Source organism: Pipistrellus hanaki (assembly GCF_964339955.1).
Source record: "Pipistrellus hanaki genome assembly, contig: scaffold_24, whole genome shotgun sequence".
NCBI classification, from domain to species: Eukaryota; Metazoa; Chordata; class Mammalia; order Chiroptera; family Vespertilionidae; genus Pipistrellus; species Pipistrellus hanaki.
The window spans coordinates 5459479-5481671 of NW_028182302.1; positions in this window are offsets into that span (position 1 = coordinate 5459479).

Sequence of the window (22193 nt, forward strand, 5' to 3'; positions counted from 1 at the left end):
AGACTAGAGTGGTAAATGTGTGTTATACAAGGCAGAATACCATTGAAATAGACAAAGAAACACGTTCGGCAGCTTTGAAAAGCCTTACACTTCACTGAAATGTAGTACTACACTCTGTAACACAGTTGAGAGACAATGTTCCCGAGCTGCCTCAGTTCATAACAGTGTGTAGGAAGTTGTTTGATAAAGTGGGCAAAGCTTATACTTGGACCAGAAGGCAGAATATCGGAAACTACATGAAAACATGATTAATTCAGTGAAAATGACTGTAAACAGATGAGAACTTGTTTAGAACAGCTGAAAGAGATTCTCCAAGTCAGTTCTCAGTGTAGCAAAGGTAGCTAAGATCCGGGAAATCCTTATTTCGCGTTAAGATCACATGAAACACTGTATTAATCCTATATTCTTTACTTAAAGGAGACTATAGTGGTAAATGTGTGTTATACAAGGCACAATACCATTGAAATAGAGAAAGAAACACGTTCGGCAGCTTTGGAAAGCCTTACACTTCACTGAAATGTAGTACTACACTCTATAACACAGTTGAGAGACAATGTTCCCGAGCTGCCTCAGTTCATAACAATGTGTAGGAAGTTGTTTGATAAAGTGGGCAAAGCTTGTACTTGGGCCAGAAAGCAGAATATAGGAAACTACATGAAAACATGAATAATTCAGTGAAAATGACTGTATACAGATGAGAACTTGTTTAAAACAGCTGAAAGAGAATCTCCAAGTCAGTTCTTAGTGTAGAAAAGGTACCTAAGATAAGGGAAATCCTTAATTCTACTTAAGATTACATCAAACACTGTATGAATCCTATATTCATTACTTAAAGGAGACTAGAGTGGTAAATGTGTGTTATACAAGCCAGAATACCATTGAAATAGAGAAAGAAACACGTTCAGCAGCTTTGGAAAGCCTTACACTTCACTGAAATGTAGTACTACACTCTATAACACAGTTGAGAGACAATGTTCCCGAGCTGCCTCAGTTCATAACACTGTGTAGGAATTTGTTTGATAAAGTGGGCAAAGCTTATACTTGGACCAGAAGGCAGAATATAGGAAACAACATGAAAACATGAATAATTCAGTGAAAATGACTGTATACAGATGAGAACTTGTTTAGAACAGCTGAAAGAGAATCTCCAAGTCAGTTCTTAGTGTAGAAAAGGTAGCTAAGATAAGGGAAATCCTTAATTCGAGTTAAGATAACATCAAACACTGTATGAATCCTATATTCATGACTTAAAGGAGACTAGAGTGGTAAATGTGTGTTATACAAGGCAGAATACCATTGAAATAGAGAAATAAACACGTTTGGCAGCTTTGGAAAGCCTTACACTTCACTGAAATGTAGTACTACACTCTATAACACAGTTGAGAGACAATGTTCCTGAGCTGCCTCATTTCATAACAGTGTGTAGGAAGTTGTTTGATAAAGTGGGCAAAGCTTATACTTGGACCAGAAGGCAGAATATAGGAAACTACATGAAAACATGGATAATTCAGAGAAAATGACTGTAAACAGATGACAACTTGTTTAGAACAGCTGAAAGAGATTCTCCAAGTCAGTTCTTAGTGTAGAAAAGGTAGCTAAGATCCGGGAAATCCTTAATTTAAGTTAAGATGACATGAAACACTGTATGAATCCTATATTCTTTACTTAAAGGAGACTAGAGTGGTAAATGTGTGTTATACAAGCCAGAATACCATTGAAATAGAGAAAGAAACAGGTTCGGCAGCTTTGAAAGCCTTACCCGTCACTGAAATGTAGTACTACACTCTATAACACAGTTGAGAGACAATGTTCCCGAGCTGCCTCAGTTCATAACAGTGTGTAGGAAGTTGTTTGATAAAGTGGGCAAAGCTTATACTTGGACCAGAAGGCAGAATATAGGAAACTACATGAAAACATGATTAATTCAGTGAAAATGACTGTAAACAGATGAGAACTTGTTTAGAACAGCTGAAAGAGATTCTCCAAGTCAGTTCTCAGTGTAGCAAAGGTAGCTAAGATCCGGGAAATCCTTATTTCACGTTAAGATCACATGAAACACTGTATTAATCCTATATTCTTTACTTAAAGGAGACTAGAGTGGTAAATGTGTGTTATACAAGGCAGAATACCATTGAAATGGAGAAAGAAACACGTTAGGCAGCTTTGGAAAGCCTTACACTTCACTGAAATGTAGTACTACACTCTATAACACAGCTGAGAGACAATGTTCCCGAGCTGCCTCAGTTCATAACAATGTGTAGGAAGTTGTTTGATAAAGTGGGCAAAGCTTATACTTGGGCCAGAAAGCAGAATATAGGAAACTACATGAAAACATGAATAATTCAGTGAAAATGACTGTATACAGATGAGAACTTGTTTAAAACAGCTGAAAGAGAATCTCCAAGTCAGTTCTTAGTGGAGAAAAGGTACCTAAGATAAGGGAAATCCTTAATTCTACTTAAGATTACATCAAACACTGTATGAATCCTATATTCATTACTTAAAGGAGACTAGAGTGGTAAATGTGTGTTATACAAGCCAGAATACCATTGAAATAGAGAAAGAAACACGTTCGGCAGCTTTGGAAAGCCTTACACTTCACTGAAATGTAGTACTACACTCTATAACACAGTTGAGAGACAATGTTCCCGAGCTGCCTCAGTTCATAACAGTGTGTAGGAATTTGTTTGATAAAGTGGGCAAAGCTTATACTTGGACCAGAAGGCAGAATATAGGAAACTACATGAAAACATGATTAATTCAGTGAAAATGACTGTAAACAGATGAGAACTTGTTTAGAACAGCTGAAAGAGATTCTCCAAGTCAGTTCTCAGTGTAGAAAAGGTAGTTAAGATCCGGGAAATCCTTAATTCGAGTTAAGATCACATGAAACACTGTATGAATCCTATATTCTTTACTTAAAGGAGACTAGAGTGGTAAATGTGTGTTATACAAGGCAGAATACCATTGAAATAGAGAAAGAAACACGTTCGGCAGCTTTGGAAAGCCTTACACTTCACTGAAATGTAGTACTACACTCTATAACACAGTTGAGAGACAATGTTCCCGAGCTGCCTCAGTTCATAACAGTGTGTAGGAAGGTGTTTGATAACGTGGGCAAAGCTTATACTTGGGCCAGAAAGCAGAATATAGGAAACAACATGAAAACATGAATAATTCAGTGAAAATGACTGTATACAGATGAGAACTTGTTTAGAACAGCTGAAAGAGAATCTCCAAGTCAGTTCTTAGTGTAGAAAAGGTAGCTAAGATAAGGGAAATCCTTAATTCGAGTTAAGATAACATCAAACACTGTATGAATCCTATATTCATGACTTAAAGGAGACTAGAGTGGTAAATGTGTGTTATACAAGGCAGAATACCATTGAAATAGAGAAATAAACACGTTCGGCAGCTTTGGAAAGCCTTACACTTCACTGAAATGTAGTACTACACTCTATAACACAGTTGAGAGACAATGTTCCTGAGCTGCCTCATTTCATAACAGTGTGTAGGAAGTTGTTTGATAAAGTGGGCAAAGCTTATACTTGGACCAGAAGGCAGAATATAGGAAACTACATGAAAACATGGATAATTCAGAGAAAATGACTGTAAACAGATGACAACTTGTTTAGAACAGCTGAAAGAGATTCTCCAAGTCAGTTCTTAGTGTAGAAAAGGTAGCTAAGATCCGGGAAATCCTTAATTTAAGTTAAGATGACATGAAACACTGTATGAATCCTATATTCTTTACTTAAAGGAGACTAGAGTGGTAAATGTGTGTTATACAAGCCAGAATACCATTGAAATAGAGAAAGAAACACGTTCGGCAGCTTTGAAAGCCTTACCCGTCACTGAAATGTAGTACTACACTCTATAACACAGTTGAGAGACAATGTTCCCGAGCTGCCTCAGTTCATAACAGTGTGTAGGAAGTTGTTTGATAACGTGGGCAAAGCTTATACTTGGGCCAGAAAGCAGAATATAGGAAACTACATGAAAACATGAATAATTCAGTGAAAATGACTGTATACAGATGAGAACTTGTTTAGAACAGCTGAAAGAGAATCTCCAAGTCAGTTCTAAGTGTAGAAAAGGTAGCTAAGATAAGGGAAATCCTTAATTCGAGTTAAGATAACATCAAACACTGTATGAATCCTATATTCATGACTTAAAGGAGACTAGAGTGGTAAATGTGTGTTATACAAGGCAGAATACCATTGAAATAGAGAAAGAAACACGTTCGGCAGCTTTGGAAAGCTTTACACTTCACTGAAATGTAGTACTACACTCTATAACACAGTTGAGAGACAATGTTCCCGAGCTGCCTCAGTTCATAACAGTGTGTAGGAAGTTGTTTGATAAAGTGGGCAAAGCTTATACTTGGGCCAGAAAGCAGAATATAGGAAACTACATGAAAACATGAATAATTCAGTGAAAATGACTGTATACAGATGAGAACTTGTTTAAAACAGCTGAAAGAGAATCTCCAAGTCAGTTCTTAGTGTAGAAAAGGTACCTAAGATAAGGGAAATCCTTAATTCTACTTAAGATAACATCAAACACTGTATGAATCATATATTCATTACTTAAAGGAGACTAGAGTGGTAAATGTGTGTTATACAAGGCAGAATACCATTGAAATAGAGAAAGAAACACGTTCGGCAGCTTTGGAAAGCCTTACACTTCACTGAAATGTAGTACTACACTCTATAACACAGTTGAGAGACAATGTTCCCGAGCTGCCTCAGTTCATAACAGTGTGTAGGAATTTGTTTGATAAAGTGGGCAAAGCCTATACTTGGACCAGAAGACAGAATATAGGAAACTACATGAAAACATGATTAATTCAGTGAAAATGACTGTAAACAGATGAGAACTTGTTTAGAACAGCTGAAAGAGATTCTCCAAGTCAGTTCTCAGTGTAGCAAAGGTAGCTAAGATCCGGGATATCCTTATTTCGCGTTAAGATCACATGAAACACTGTATTAATCCTATATTCTTTACTTAAAGGAGACTAGAGTGGTAAATGTGTGTTATACAAGGCAGAATACCATTGAAATAGAGAAAGAAACACGTTCGGCAGCTTTGGAAAGCCTTACACTTCACTGAAATGTAGTACTACACTCTATAACACAGTTGAGAGACAATGTTCCCGAGCTGCCTCAGTTCATAACAGTGTGTAGGAAGGTGTTTGATAACGTGGGCAAAGCTTATACTTGGGCCAAAAAGCAGAATATAGGAAACAACATGAAAACATGAATAATTCAGTGAAAATGACTGTATACAGATGAGAACTTGTTTAGAACAGCTGAAAGAGAATCTCCAAGTCAGTTCTTAGTGGAGAAAAGGTACCTAAGATAAGGGAAATCCTTAATTCTACTTAAGATTACATCAAACACTGTATGAATCCTATATTCATTACTTAAAGGAGACTAGAGTGGTAAATGTGTGTTATACAAGCCAGAATACCATTGAAATAGAGAAAGAAACACGTTCGGCAGCTTTGGAAAGCCTTACACTTCACTGAAATGTAGTACTACACTCTATAACACAGTTGAGAGACAATGTTCCCGAGCTGCCTCAGTTCATAACAGTGTGTAGGAATTTGTTTGATAAAGTGGGCAAAGCTTATACTTGGACCAGAAGGCAGAATATAGGAAACTACATGAAAACATGATTAATTCAGTGAAAATGACTGTAAACAGATGAGAACTTGTTTAGAACAGCTGAAAGAGATTCTCCAAGTCAGTTCTCAGTGTAGAAAAGGTAGTTAAGATCCGGGAAATCCTTAATTCGAGTTAAGATCACATGAAACACTGTATGAATCCTATATTCTTTACTTAAAGGAGACTAGAGTGGTAAATGTGTGTTATACAAGGCAGAATACCATTGAAATAGAGAAATAAACACGTTCGGCAGCTTTGGAAAGCCTTACACTTCACTGAAATGTAGTACTACACTCTATAACACAGTTGAGAGACAATGTTCCTGAGCTGCCTCATTTCATAACAGTGTGTAGGAAGTTGTTTGATAAAGTGGGCAAAGCTTATACTTGGACCAGAAGGCAGAATATAGGAAACTACATGAAAACATGGATAATTCAGAGAAAATGACTGTAAACAGATGAAAACTTGTTTAGAACAGCTGAAAGAGATTCTCCAAGTCAGTTCTTAGTGTAGAAAAGGTAGCTAAGATCCGGAAATCCTTAATTTAAGTTAAGATGACATGAAACACTGTATGAATCCTCTATTCTTTACTTAAAGGAGACTAGAGTGGGAAATGTGTGTTATACAAGCCAGAATACCATTGAAATAGAGGAAGAAATACGTTCGGCAGCTTTGGAAAGCCTTACACTTCACTGAAATGTAGTACTACACTCTATAACACAGTTGAGAGACAATGTTCCCGAGCTGCCTCAGTTCATAACAGTGTGTAGGAATTTGTTTGATAAAGTGGGCAAAGCCTATACTTGGACCAGAAGGCAGAATATAGGAAACTACATGAAAACATGATTAATTCAGTGAAAATGACTGTAAACAGATGAGAACTTGTTTAGAACAGCTGAAAGAGAATCTCCAAGTCAGTTCTAAGTGTAGAAAAGGTAGCTAAGATAAGGGAAATCCTTAATTCGAGTCAAGATAACATCAAACACTGTATGAATCCTATATTCATGACTTAAAGGAGACTAGAGTGGTAAATGTGTGTTATACAAGGCAGAATACCATTGAAATAGAGAAAGAAACACGTTCGGCAGCTTTGGAAAGCCTTACACTTCACTGAAATGTAGTACTACACTCCATAACACAGTTGAGAGACAATGTTCCCGAGCTGCCTCAGTTCATAACAGTGTGTAGGAAGTTGTTTGATAAAGTGGGCAAAGCTTATACTTGGGCCAGAAAGCAGAATATAGGAAACTACATGAAAACATGAATAATTCAGTGAAAATGACTGTATAGAGATGAGAACTTGTTTAAAACAGCTGAAAGAGAATCTCCAAGTCAGTTCTTAGTGTAGAAAAGGTACCTAAGATAAGGGAAATCCTTAATTCTACTTAAGATAACATCAAACACTGTATGAATCCTATATTCATTACTTAAAGGAGACTAGAGTGGTAAATGTGTGTTATACAAGGCAGAATACCATTGAAATAGAGAAATAAACACGTTCGGCAGCTTTGGAAAGCCTTACACTTCACTGAAATGTAGTACTACACTCTATAACACAGTTGAGAGACAATGTTCCTGAGCTGCCTCATTTCATAACAGTGTGTAGGAAGTTGTTTGATAAAGTGGGCAAAGCTTATACTTGGACCAGAAGGCAGAATATAGGAAACTACATGAAAACATGGATAATTCAGAGAAAATGACTGTAAACAGATGACAACTTGTTTAGAACAGCTGAAAGAGATTCTCCAAGTCAGTTCTTAGTGTAGAAAAGGTAGCTAAGATCCGGGAAATCCTTAATTTAAGTTAAGATGACATGAAACACTGTATGAATCCTATATTCTTTACTTAAAGGAGACTAGAGTGGTAAATGTGTGTTATACAAGCCAGAATACCATTGAAATAGAGAAAGAAACACGTTCGGCAGCTTTGAAAGCCTTACCCGTCACTGAAATGTAGTACTACACTCTATAACACAGTTGAGAGACAATGTTCCCGAGCTGCCTCAGTTCATAACAGTGTGTAGGAAGTTGTTTGATAACGTGGGCAAAGCTTATACTTGGGCCAGAAAGCAGAATATAGGAAACTACATGAAAACATGAATAATTCAGTGAAAATGACTGTATACAGATGAGAACTTGTTTAGAACAGCTGAAAGAGAATCTCCAAGTCAGTTCTAAGTGTAGAAAAGGTAGCTAAGATAAGGGAAATCCTTAATTCGAGTTAAGATAACATCAAACACTGTATGAATCCTATATTCATGACTTAAAGGAGACTAGAGTGGTAAATGTGTGTTATACAAGGCAGAATACCATTGAAATAGAGAAAGAAACACGTTCGGCAGCTTTGGAAAGCTTTACACTTCACTGAAATGTAGTACTACACTCTATAACACAGTTGAGAGACAATGTTCCCGAGCTGCCTCAGTTCATAACAGTGTGTAGGAAGTTGTTTGATAAAGTGGGCAAAGCTTATACTTGGGCCAGAAAGCAGAATATAGGAAACTACATGAAAACATGAATAATTCAGTGAAAATGACTGTATACAGATGAGAACTTGTTTAAAACAGCTGAAAGAGAATCTCCAAGTCAGTTCTTAGTGTAGAAAAGGTACCTAAGATAAGGGAAATCCTTAATTCTACTTAAGATAACATCAAACACTGTATGAATCATATATTCATTACTTAAAGGAGACTAGAGTGGTAAATGTGTGTTATACAAGGCAGAATACCATTGAAATAGAGAAAGAAACACGTTCGGCAGCTTTGGAAAGCCTTACACTTCACTGAAATGTAGTACTACACTCTATAACACAGTTGAGAGACAATGTTCCCGAGCTGCCTCAGTTCATAACAGTGTGTAGGAATTTGTTTGATAAAGTGGGCAAAGCCTATACTTGGACCAGAAGACAGAATATAGGAAACTACATGAAAACATGATTAATTCAGTGAAAATGACTGTAAACAGATGAGAACTTGTTTAGAACAGCTGAAAGAGATTCTCCAAGTCAGTTCTCAGTGTAGCAAAGGTAGCTAAGATCCGGGATATCCTTATTTCGCGTTAAGATCACATGAAACACTGTATTAATCCTATATTCTTTACTTAAAGGAGACTAGAGTGGTAAATGTGTGTTATACAAGGCAGAATACCATTGAAATAGAGAAAGAAACACGTTCGGCAGCTTTGGAAAGCCTTACACTTCACTGAAATGTAGTACTACACTCTATAACACAGTTGAGAGACAATGTTCCCGAGCTGCCTCAGTTCATAACAGTGTGTAGGAAGGTGTTTGATAACGTGGGCAAAGCTTATACTTGGGCCAAAAAGCAGAATATAGGAAACAACATGAAAACATGAATAATTCAGTGAAAATGACTGTATACAGATGAGAACTTGTTTAGAACAGCTGAAAGAGAATCTCCAAGTCAGTTCTTAGTGGAGAAAAGGTACCTAAGATAAGGGAAATCCTTAATTCTACTTAAGATTACATCAAACACTGTATGAATCCTATATTCATTACTTAAAGGAGACTAGAGTGGTAAATGTGTGTTATACAAGCCAGAATACCATTGAAATAGAGAAAGAAACACGTTCGGCAGCTTTGGAAAGCCTTACACTTCACTGAAATGTAGTACTACACTCTATAACACAGTTGAGAGACAATGTTCCCGAGCTGCCTCAGTTCATAACAGTGTGTAGGAATTTGTTTGATAAAGTGGGCAAAGCTTATACTTGGACCAGAAGGCAGAATATAGGAAACTACATGAAAACATGATTAATTCAGTGAAAATGACTGTAAACAGATGAGAACTTGTTTAGAACAGCTGAAAGAGATTCTCCAAGTCAGTTCTCAGTGTAGAAAAGGTAGTTAAGATCCGGGAAATCCTTAATTCGAGTTAAGATCACATGAAACACTGTATGAATCCTATATTCTTTACTTAAAGGAGACTAGAGTGGTAAATGTGTGTTATACAAGGCAGAATACCATTGAAATAGAGAAATAAACACGTTCGGCAGCTTTGGAAAGCCTTACACTTCACTGAAATGTAGTACTACACTCTATAACACAGTTGAGAGACAATGTTCCTGAGCTGCCTCATTTCATAACAGTGTGTAGGAAGTTGTTTGATAAAGTGGGCAAAGCTTATACTTGGACCAGAAGGCAGAATATAGGAAACTACATGAAAACATGGATAATTCAGAGAAAATGACTGTAAACAGATGAAAACTTGTTTAGAACAGCTGAAAGAGATTCTCCAAGTCAGTTCTTAGTGTAGAAAAGGTAGCTAAGATCCGGAAATCCTTAATTTAAGTTAAGATGACATGAAACACTGTATGAATCCTCTATTCTTTACTTAAAGGAGACTAGAGTGGGAAATGTGTGTTATACAAGCCAGAATACCATTGAAATAGAGGAAGAAATACGTTCGGCAGCTTTGGAAAGCCTTACACTTCACTGAAATGTAGTACTACACTCTATAACACAGTTGAGAGACAATGTTCCCGAGCTGCCTCAGTTCATAACAGTGTGTAGGAATTTGTTTGATAAAGTGGGCAAAGCCTATACTTGGACCAGAAGGCAGAATATAGGAAACTACATGAAAACATGATTAATTCAGTGAAAATGACTGTAAACAGATGAGAACTTGTTTAGAACAGCTGAAAGAGAATCTCCAAGTCAGTTCTAAGTGTAGAAAAGGTAGCTAAGATAAGGGAAATCCTTAATTCGAGTCAAGATAACATCAAACACTGTATGAATCCTATATTCATGACTTAAAGGAGACTAGAGTGGTAAATGTGTGTTATACAAGGCAGAATACCATTGAAATAGAGAAAGAAACACGTTCGGCAGCTTTGGAAAGCCTTACACTTCACTGAAATGTAGTACTACACTCCATAACACAGTTGAGAGACAATGTTCCCGAGCTGCCTCAGTTCATAACAGTGTGTAGGAAGTTGTTTGATAAAGTGGGCAAAGCTTATACTTGGGCCAGAAAGCAGAATATAGGAAACTACATGAAAACATGAATAATTCAGTGAAAATGACTGTATAGAGATGAGAACTTGTTTAAAACAGCTGAAAGAGAATCTCCAAGTCAGTTCTTAGTGTAGAAAAGGTACCTAAGATAAGGGAAATCCTTAATTCTACTTAAGATAACATCAAACACTGTATGAATCCTATATTCATTACTTAAAGGAGACTAGAGTGGTAAATGTGTGTTATACAAGGCAGAATACCATTGAAATAGAGAAAGAAACACGTTCGGCAGCTTTGGAAAGCCTTACACTTCACTGAAATGTAGTACTACACTCTATAACACAGTTGAGAGACAATGTTCCCGAGCTGCCTCAGTTCATAACAGTGTGTAGGAAGGTGTTTGATAACGTGGGCAAAGCTTATACTTGGGCCAGAAAGCAGAATATAGGAAACAACATGAAAACATGAATAATTCAGTGAAAATGACTGTATACAGATGAGAACTTGTTTAGAACAGCTGAAAGAGAATCTCCAAGTCAGTTCTTAGTGTAGAAAAGGTAGCTAAGATAAGGGAAATCCTTAATTCCAGTTAAGATCACATGAAACACTGTATGAATCCTATATTCATGACTTATAGGAGACTAGAGTGGTAAATGTGTGTTATACAAGGCAGAATACCATTGAAAGAGAGAAAGAAACACGTTCGGCAGCTTTGGAAAGCCTTACACTTCACTGAAATGTAGTACTACACTCTATAACACAGTTGAGAGACAATGTTCCCGAGCTGCCTCAGTTCATAACAGTGTGTAGGAAGTTTTTTGATAAAGTGGGCAAAGCTTATACTTGGGCCAGAAAGCAGAATATAGGAAACTACATGAAAACATGAATAATTCAGTGAAAATGACTGTATACAGATGAGAACTTGTTTAAAACAGCTGAAAGAGAATCTCCAAGTCAGTTCTTAGTGTAGAAAAGGTACCTAAGATAAGGGAAATCCTTAATTCTACTTAAGATAACATCAAACACTGTATGAATCCTATATTCATTACTTAAAGGAGACTAGAGTGGTAAATGTGTGTTATACAAGGCAGAATACCATTGAAATAGAGAAAGAAACACGTTCGGCAGCTTTGGAAAGCCTTACACTTCACTGAAATGTAGTACTACACTCTATAACACAGTTGAGAGACAATGTTCCCGAGCTGCCTCAGTTCATAACAGTGTGTAGGAATTTGTTTGATAAAGTGGGCAAAGCCTATACTTGGACCAGAAGGCAGAATATAGGAAACTACATGAAAACATGATTAATTCATTGAAAATGACTGTAAACAGATGAGAACTTGTTTAGAACAGCTGAAAGAGATTCTCCAAGTCAGTTCTCAGTGTAGCAAAGGTAGCTAAGATCTGGGAAATCCTTTTTTCGCGTTAAGATCACATGAAACACTGTATTAATCCTATATTCTTTACTTAAAGGAGACTAGAGTGGTAAATGTGTGTTATACAAGGCAGAATACCATTGAAATAGAGTAAGAAACACGTTCGGCAGCTTTGGAAAGCCTTACACTTCACTGAAATGTAGTACTACACTCTATAACACAGTTGAGAGACAATGTTCCCGAGCTGCCTCAGTTCATAACAGTGTGTAGGAAGGTGTTTGATAACGTGGGCAAAGCTTATACTTGGGCCAGAAAGCAGAATATAGGAAACAACATGAAAACATGAATAATTCAGTGAAAATGACTGTATACAGATGAGAACTTGTTTAGAACAGCTGAAAGAGAATCTCCAAGTCAGTTCTTAGTGTAGAAAAGGTTGCTAAGATAAGGGAAATCCTTAATTCGAGTTAAGATAACATCAAACACTGTATGAATCCTATATTCATGACTTAAAGGAGACTAGAGTGGTAAATGTGTGTTATACAAGGCAGAATACCATTGAAATAGAGAAATAAACACGTTCGGCAGCTTTGGAAAGCCTTACACTTCACTGAAATGTAGTACTACACTCTATAACACAGTTGAGAGACAATGTTCCTGAGCTGCCTCATTTCATAACAGTGTGTAGGAAGTTGTTTGATAAAGTGGGCAAAGCTTATACTTGGACCAGAAGGCAGAATATAGGAAACTACATGAAAACATGGATAATTCAGAGAAAATGACTGTAAACAGATGACAACTTGTTTAGAACAGCTGAAAGAGATTCTCCAAGTCAGTTCTTAGTGTAGAAAAGGTAGCTAAGATCCGGAAATCCTTAATTTAAGTTAAGATGACATGAAACACTGTATGAATCCTATATTCTTTACTTAAAGGAGACTAGAGTGGTAAATGTGTGTTATACAAGCCAGAATACCATTGAAATAGAGAAAGAAACACGTTCGGCAGCTTTGGAAAGCCTTACACTTCACTGAAATGTAGTACTACACTCTATAACACAGTTGAGAGACAATGTTCCCGAGCTGCCTCAGTTCATAACAGTGTGTAGGAATTTGTTTGATAAAGTGGGCAAAGCCTATACTTGGACCAGAAGGCAGAATATAGGAAACTACATGAAAACATGATTAATTCAGTGAAAATGACTGTAAACAGATGAGAACTTGTTTAGAACAGCTGAAAGAGATTCTCCAAGTCAGTTCTTAGTGTAGAAAAGGTAGCTAAGATCCGGGAAATCCTTAATTTAAGTTAAGATGACATGAAACACTGTATGAATCCTATATTCTTTACTTAAAGGAGACTAGAGTGGTAAATGTGTGTTATACAAGGCAGAATACCATTGAAATAGAGAAAGAAACACGTTCGGCAGCTTTGGAAAGCCTTACACTTCACTGAAATGTAGTACTACACTCTATAACACAGTTGAGAGACAATGTTCCCGAGCTGCCTAAGTTCATAACAGTGTGTAGGAAGTTGTTTGATAACGTGGGCAAAGCTTATACTTGGGCCAGAAAGCAGAATATAGGAAACTACATGAAAACATGAATAATTCAGTGAAAATGACTGTATACAGATGAGAACTTGTTTAGAACAGCTGAAAGAGAATCTCCAAGTCAGTTCTTAGTGTAGAAAAGGTAGCTAAGATAAGGGAAATCCTTAATTCGAGTTAAGATAACATCAAACACTGTATGAATCCTATATTCATGACTTAAAGGAGACTAGAGTGGTAAATGTGTGTTATACAAGGCAGAATACCATTGAAATAGAGAAATAAACACGTTCGGCAGCTTTGGAAAGCCTTACACTTCACTGAAATGTAGTACTACACTCTATAACACAGTTGAGAGACAATGTTCCCGAGCTGCCTCATTTCATAACAGTGTGTAGGAAGTTGTTTGATAAAGTGGGCAAAGCTTATACTTGGACCAGAAGGCAGAATATAGGAAACTACATGAAAACATGGATAATTCAGACAAAATGACTGTAAACAGATGACAACTTGTTTAGAACAGCTGAAAGAGATTCTCCAAGTCAGTTCTTAGTGTAGAAAAGGTAGCTAAGATCCGGGAAATCCTTAATTTAAGTTAAGATGACATGAAACACTGTGTGAATCCTATATTCTTTACTTAAAGGAGACTAGAGTGGTAAATGTGTGTTATACAAGGCAGAATACCATTGAAATAGAGAAAGAAACACGTTCGGCAGCTTTGAAAAGCCTTACACTTCACTGAAATGTAGTACTACACTCTGTAACACAGTTGAGAGACAATGTTCCCGAGCTGCCTCAGTTCATAACAGTGTGTAGGAAGTTGTTTGATAAAGTGGGCAAAGCTTATACTTGGAACAGAAGGCAGAATATAGGAAACTACATGAAAACATGATTAATTCAGTGAAAATGACTGTAAACAGATGAGAACTTGTTTAGAACAGCTGAAAGAGATTCTCCAAGTCAGTTCTCAGTGTAGCAAAGGTAGCTAAGATCCGGGAAATCCTTTTTTCGCGTTAAGATCACATGAAACACTGTATTAATCCTATATTCTTTACTTAAAGGAGACTAGAGTGGTAAATGTGTGTTATACAAGGCAGAATACCATTGAAATAGAGAAAGAAACACGTTCGGCAGCTTTGGAAAGCCTTACACTTCACTGAAATGTAGTACTACACTCTATAACACAGTTGAGAGACAATGTTCCCGAGCGGCCTCAGTTCATAACAATGTGTAGGAAGTTGTTTGATAAATTGGGCAAAGCTTATACTTGGGCCAGAAAGCAGAATATAGGAAACTACATGAAAACATGAATAATTCAGTGAAAATGACTGTATACAGATGCGAACTTGTTTAAAACAGCTGAAGGAGAATCTCCAAGTCAGTTCTTAGTGTAGAAAAGGTACCTAAGATAAGGGAAATCCTTAATTCTACTTAAGATTACATCAAACACTGTATGAATCCTATATTCATTACTTAAAGGAGACTAGAGTGGTAAATGTGTGTTATACAAGCCAGAATACCATTGAAATAGAGAAAGAAACACGTTCGGCAGCTTTGGAAAGCCTTACACTTCACTGAAATGTAGTACTACACTCTATAACACAGTTGAGAGACAATGTTCCCGAGCTGCCTCAGTTCATAACAGTGTGTAGGAATTTGTTTGATAAAGTGGGCAAAGCTTATACTTGGACCAGAAGGCAGAATATAGGAAACTACATGAAAACATGATTAATTCAGTGAAAATGACTGTAAACAGATGAGAACTTGTTTAGAACAGCTGAAAGAGGTTCTCCAAGTCAGTTCTCAGTGTAGAAAAGGTAGTTAAGATCCGGGAAATCCTTAATTCGAGTTAAGATCACATGAAACACTGTATGAATCCTATATTCTTTACTTAAAGGAGACTAGAGTGGTAAATGTGTGTTATACAAGGCAGAATACCATTGAAATAGAGAAAGAAACACGTTCGGCAGCTTTGGAAAGCCTTACACTTCACTGAAATGTAGTACTACACTCTATAACACAGTTGAGAGACAATGTTCCCGAGCTGCCTAAGTTCATAACAGTGTGTAGAAAGTTGTTTGATAACGTGGGCAAAGCTTATACTTGGGCCAGAAAGCAGAATATAGGAAACTACATGAAAACATGAATAATTCAGTGAAAATGACTGTATACAGATGAGAACTTGTTTAGAACAGCTGAAAGAGAATCTCCAAGTCAGTTCTTAGTGTAGAAAAGGTAGCTAAGATAAGGGAAATCCTTAATTCGAGTTAAGATAACATCAAACACTGTATGAATCCTATATTCATGACTTAAAGGAGACTAGAGTGGTAAATGTGTGTTATACAAGGCAGAATACCATTGAAATAGAGAAATAAACACGTTCGGCAGCTTTGGAAAGCCTTACACTTCACTGAAATGTAGTACTACACTCTATAACACAGTTGAGAGACAATGTTCCCGAGCTGCCTCATTTCATAACAGTGTGTAGGAAGTTGTTTGATAAAGTGGGCAAAGCTTATACTTGGACCAGAAGGCAGAATATAGGAAACTACATGAAAACATGGATAATTCAGACAAAATGACTGTAAACAGATGACAACTTGTTTAGAACAGCTGAAAGAGATTCTCCAAGTCAGTTCTTAGTGTAGAAAAGGTAGCTAAGATCCGGGAAATCCTTAATTTAAGTTAAGATGACATGAAACACTGTGTGAATCCTATATTCTTTACTTAAAGGAGACTAGAGTGGTAAATGTGTGTTATACAAGGCAGAATACCATTGAAATAGAGAAAGAAACACGTTCGGCAGCTTTGAAAAGCCTTACACTTCACTGAAATGTAGTACTACACTCTGTAACACAGTTGAGAGACAATGTTCCCGAGCTGCCTCAGTTCATAACAGTGTGTAGGAAGTTGTTTGATAAAGTGGGCAAAGCTTATACTTGGACCAGAAGGCAGAATATAGGAAACTACATGAAAACATGATTAATTCAGTGAAAATGACTGTAAACAGATGAGAACTTGTTTAGAACAGCTGAAAGAGATTCTCCAAGTCAGTTCTCAGTGTAGCAAAGGTAGCTAAGATCCGGGAAATCCTTTTTTCGCGTTAAGATCACATGAAACACTGTATTAATCCTATATTCTTTACTTAAAGGAGACTAGAGTGGTAAATGTGTGTTATACAAGGCAGAATACCATTGAAATAGAGAAAGAAACACGTTCGGCAGCTTTGGAAAGCCTTACACTTCACTGAAATGTAGTACTACACTCTATAACACAGTTGAGAGACAATGTTCCCGAGCGGCCTCAGTTCATAACAATGTGTAGGAAGTTGTTTGATAAATTGGGCAAAGCTTATACTTGGGCCAGAAAGCAGAATATAGGAAACTACATGAAAACATGAATAATTCAGTGAAAATGACTGTATACAGATGCGAACTTGTTTAAAACAGCTGAAGGAGAATCTCCAAGTCAGTTCTTAGTGTAGAAAAGGTACCTAAGATAAGGGAAATCCTTAATTCTACTTAAGATTACATCAAACACTGTATGAATCCTATATTCATTACTTAAAGGAGACTAGAGTGGTAAATGTGTGTTATACAAGCCAGAATACCATTGAAATAGAGAAAGAAACACGTTCGGCAGCTTTGGAAAGCCTTACACTTCACTGAAATGTAGTACTACACTCTATAACACAGTTGAGAGACAATGTTCCCGAGCTGCCTCAGTTCATAACAGTGTGTAGGAATTTGTTTGATAAAGTGGGCAAAGCTTATACTTGGACCAGAAGGCAGAATATAGGAAACTACATGAAAACATGATTAATTCAGTGAAAATGACTGTAAACAGATGAGAACTTGTTTAGAACAGCTGAAAGAGGTTCTCCAAGTCAGTTCTCAGTGTAGAAAAGGTAGTTAAGATCCGGGAAATCCTTAATTCGAGTTAAGATCACATGAAACACTGTATGAATCCTATATTCTTTACTTAAAGGAGACTAGAGTGGTAAATGTGTGTTATACAAGGCAGAATACCATTGAAATAGAGAAAGAAACACGTTCGGCAGCTTTGGAAAGCCTTACACTTCACTGAAATGTAGTACTACACTCTATAACACAGTTGAGAGACAATGTTCCCGAGCTGCCTCATTTCATAACAGTGTGTAGGAAGTTGTTTGATAAAGTGGGCAAAGCTTATACTTGGACCAGAAGGCAGAATATAGGAAACTACATGAAAACATGGATAATTCAGACAAAATGACTGTAAACAGATGACAACTTGTTTAGAACAGCTGAAAGAGATTCTCCAAGTCAGTTCTTAGTGTAGAAAAGGTAGCTAAGATCCGGGAAATCCTTAATTTAAGTTAAGATGACATGAAACACTGTGTGAATCCTATATTCTTTACTTAAAGGAGACTAGAGTGGTAAATGTGTGTTATACAAGGCAGAATACCATTGAAATAGAGAAAGAAACACGTTCGGCAGCTTTGAAAAGCCTTACACTTCACTGAAATGTAGTACTACACTCTGTAACACAGTTGAGAGACAATGTTCCCGAGCTGCCTCAGTTCATAACAGTGTGTAGGAAGTTGTTTGATAAAGTGGGCAAAGCTTATACTTGGACCAGAAGGCAGAATATAGGAAACTACATGAAAACATGATTAATTCAGTGAAAATGACTGTAAACAGATGAGAACTTGTTTAGAACAGCTGAAAGAGATTCTCCAAGTCAGTTCTCAGTGTAGCAAAGGTAGCTAAGATCCGGGAAATCCTTTTTTCGCGTTAAGATCACATGAAACACTGTATTAATCCTATATTCTTTACTTAAAGGAGACTAGAGTGGTAAATGTGTGTTATACAAGGCAGAATACCATTGAAATAGAGAAAGAAACACGTTCGGCAGCTTTGGAAAGCCTTACACTTCACTGAAATGTAGTACTACACTCTATAACACAGTTGAGAGACAATGTTCCCGAGCGGCCTCAGTTCATAACAATGTGTAGGAAGTTGTTTGATAAATTGGGCAAAGCTTATACTTGGGCCAGAAAGCAGAATATAGGAAACTACATGAAAACATGAATAATTCAGTGAAAATGACTGTATACAGATGCGAACTTGTTTAAAACAGCTGAAGGAGAATCTCCAAGTCAGTTCTTAGTGTAGAAAAGGTACCTAAGATAAGGGAAATCCTTAATTCTACTTAAGATTACATCAAACACTGTATGAATCCTATATTCATTACTTAAAGGAGACTAGAGTGGTAAATGTGTGTTATACAAGCCAGAATACCATTGAAATAGAGAAAGAAACACGTTCGGCAGCTTTGGAAAGCCTTAAACTTCACTGAAATGTAGTACTACACTCTATAACACAGTTGAGAGACAATGTTCCCGAGCTGCCTCAGTTCATAACAGTGTGTAGGAATTTGTTTGATAAAGTGGGCAAAGCTTATACTTGGACCAGAAGGCAGAATATAGGAAACTACATGAAAACATGATTAATTCAGTGAAAATGACTGTAAACAGATGAGAACTTGTTTAGAACAGCTGAAAGAGGTTCTCCAAGTCAGTTCTCAGTGTAGAAAAGGTAGTTAAGATCCGGGAAATCCTTAATTCGAGTTAAGATCACATGAAACACTGTATGAATCCTATATTCTTTACTTAAAGGAGACTAGAGTGGTAAATGTGTGTTATACAAGGCAGAATACCATTGAAATAGAGAAAGAAACACGTTCGGCAGCTTTGGAAAGCCTTACACTTCACTGAAATGTAGTACTACACTCTATAACACAGTTGAGAGACAATGTTCCCGAGCTGCCTAAGTTCATAACAGTGTGTAGAAAGTTGTTTGATAACGTGGGCAAAGCTTATACTTGGGCCAGAAAGCAGAATATAGGAAACTACATGAAAACATGAATAATTCAGTGAAAATGACTGTATACAGATGAGAACTTGTTTAGAACAGCTGAAAGAGAATCTCCAAGTCAGTTCTTAGTGTAGAAAAGGTAGCTAAGATAAGGGAAATCCTTAATTCGAGTTAAGATAACATCAAACACTGTATGAATCCTATATTCATGACTTAAAGGAGACTAGAGTGGTAAATGTGTGTTATACAAGGCAGAATACCATTGAAATAGAGAAATAAACACGTTCGGCAGCTTTGGAAAGCCTTACACTTCACTGAAATGTAGTACTACACTCTATAACACAGTTGAGAGACAATGTTCCCGAGCTGCCTCATTTCATAACAGTGTGTAGGAAGTTGTTTGATAAAGTGGACAAAGCTTATACTTGGACCAGAAGGCAGAATACAGGAAACTACATGAAAACATGGATAATTCAGACAAAATGACTGTAAACAGATGACAACTTGTTTAGAACAGCTGAAAGAGATTCTCCAAGTCAGTTCTTAGTGTAGAAAAGGTAGCTAAGATCCGGGAAATCCTTAATTTAAGTTAAGATGACATGAAACACTGTGTGAATCCTATATTCTTTACTTAAAGGAGACTAGAGTGGTAAATGTGTGTTATACAAGGCAGAATACCATTGAAATAGAGAAAGAAACACGTTCGGCAGCTTTGAAAAGCCTTACACTTCACTGAAATGTAGTACTACACTCTGTAACACAGTTGAGAGACAATGTTCCCGAGCTGCCTCAGTTCATAACAGTGTGTAGGAAGTTGTTTGATAAAGTGGGCAAAGCTTATACTTGGACCAGAAGGCAGAATATAGGAAACTACATGAAAACATGATTAATTCAGTGAAAATGACTGTAAACAGATGAGAACTTGTTTAGAACAGCTGAAAGAGATTCTCCAAGTCAGTTCTCAGTGTAGCAAAGGTAGCTAAGATCCGGGAAATCCTTTTTTCGCGTTAAGATCACATGAAACACTGTATTAATCCTATATTCTTTACTTAAAGGAGACTAGAGTGGTAAATGTGTGTTATACAAGGCAGAATACCATTGAAATAGAGAAAGAAACACGTTCGGCAGCTTTGGAAAGCCTTACACTTCACTGAAATGTAGTACTACACTCTATAACACAGTTGAGAGACAATGTTCCCGAGCGGCCTCAGTTCATAACAATGTGTAGGAAGTTGTTTGATAAATTGGGCAAAGCTTATACTTGGGCCAGAAAGCAGAATATAGGAAACTACATGAAAACATGAATAATTCAGTGAAAATGACTGTATACAGATGCGAACTTGTTTAAAACAGCTGAAGGAGAATCTCCAAGTCAGTTCTTAGTGTAGAAAAGGTACCTAAGATAAGGGAAATCCTTAATTCTACTTAAGATTACATCAAACACTGTATGAATCCTATATTCATTACTTAAAGGAGACTAGAGTGGTAAATGTGTGTTATACAAGCCAGAATACCATTGAAATAGAGAAAGAAACACGTTCGGCAGCTTTGGAAAGCCTTACACTTCACTGAAATGTAGTACTACACTCTATAACACAGTTGAGAGACAATGTTCCCGAGCTGCCTCAGTTCATAACAGTGTGTAGGAAGTTGTTTGATAAAGTGGGCAAAGCTTATACTTGGACCAGAAGGCAGAATATAGGAAACTACATGAAAACATGGATAATTCAGACAAAATGACTGTAAACAGATGACAACTTGTTTAGAACAGCTGAAAGAGATTCTCCAAGTCAGTTCTTAGTGTAGAAAAGGTAGCTAAGATCCGGGAAATCCTTAATTTAAGTTAAGATGACATGAAACACTGTGTGAATCCTATATTCTTTACTTAAAGGAGACTAGAGTGGTAAATGTGTGTTATACAAGGCAGAATACCATTGAAATAGAGAAAGAAACACGTTCGGCAGCTTTGAAAAGCCTTACACTTCACTGAAATGTAGTACTACACTCTGTAACACAGTTGAGAGACAATGTTCCCGAGCTGCCTCAGTTCATAACAGTGTGTAGGAAGTTGTTTGATAAAGTGGGCAAAGCTTATACTTGGACCAGAAGGCAGAATATAGGAAACTACATGAAAACATGATTAATTCAGTGAAAATGACTGTAAACAGATGAGAACTTGTTTAGAACAGCTGAAAGAGATTCTCCAAGTCAGTTCTCAGTGTAGCAAAGGTAGCTAAGATCCGGGAAATCCTTATTTCGCGTTAAGATCACATGAAACACTGTATTAATCCTATATTCTTTACTTAAAGGAGACTAGAGTGGTAAATGTGTGTTATACAAGGCAGAATACCATTGAAATAGAGAAAGAAACACGTTCGGCAGCTTTGGAAAGCCTTACACTTCACTGAAATGTAGTACTACACTCTATAACACAGTTGAGAGACAATGTTCCCGAGCGGCCTCAGTTCATAACAATGTGTAGGAAGTTGTTTGATAAATTGGGCAAAGCTTATACTTGGGCCAGAAAGCAGAGTATAGGAAACTACATGAAAACATGAATAATTCAGTGAAAATGACTGTATACAGATGCGAACTTGTTTAAAACAGCTGAAGGAGAATCTCCAAGTCAGTTCTTAGTGTAGAAAAGGTACCTAAGATAAGGGAAATCCTTAATTCTACTTAAGATTACATCAAACACTGTATGAATCCTATATTCATTACTTAAAGGAGACTAGAGTGGTAAATGTGTGTTATACAAGCCAGAATACCATTG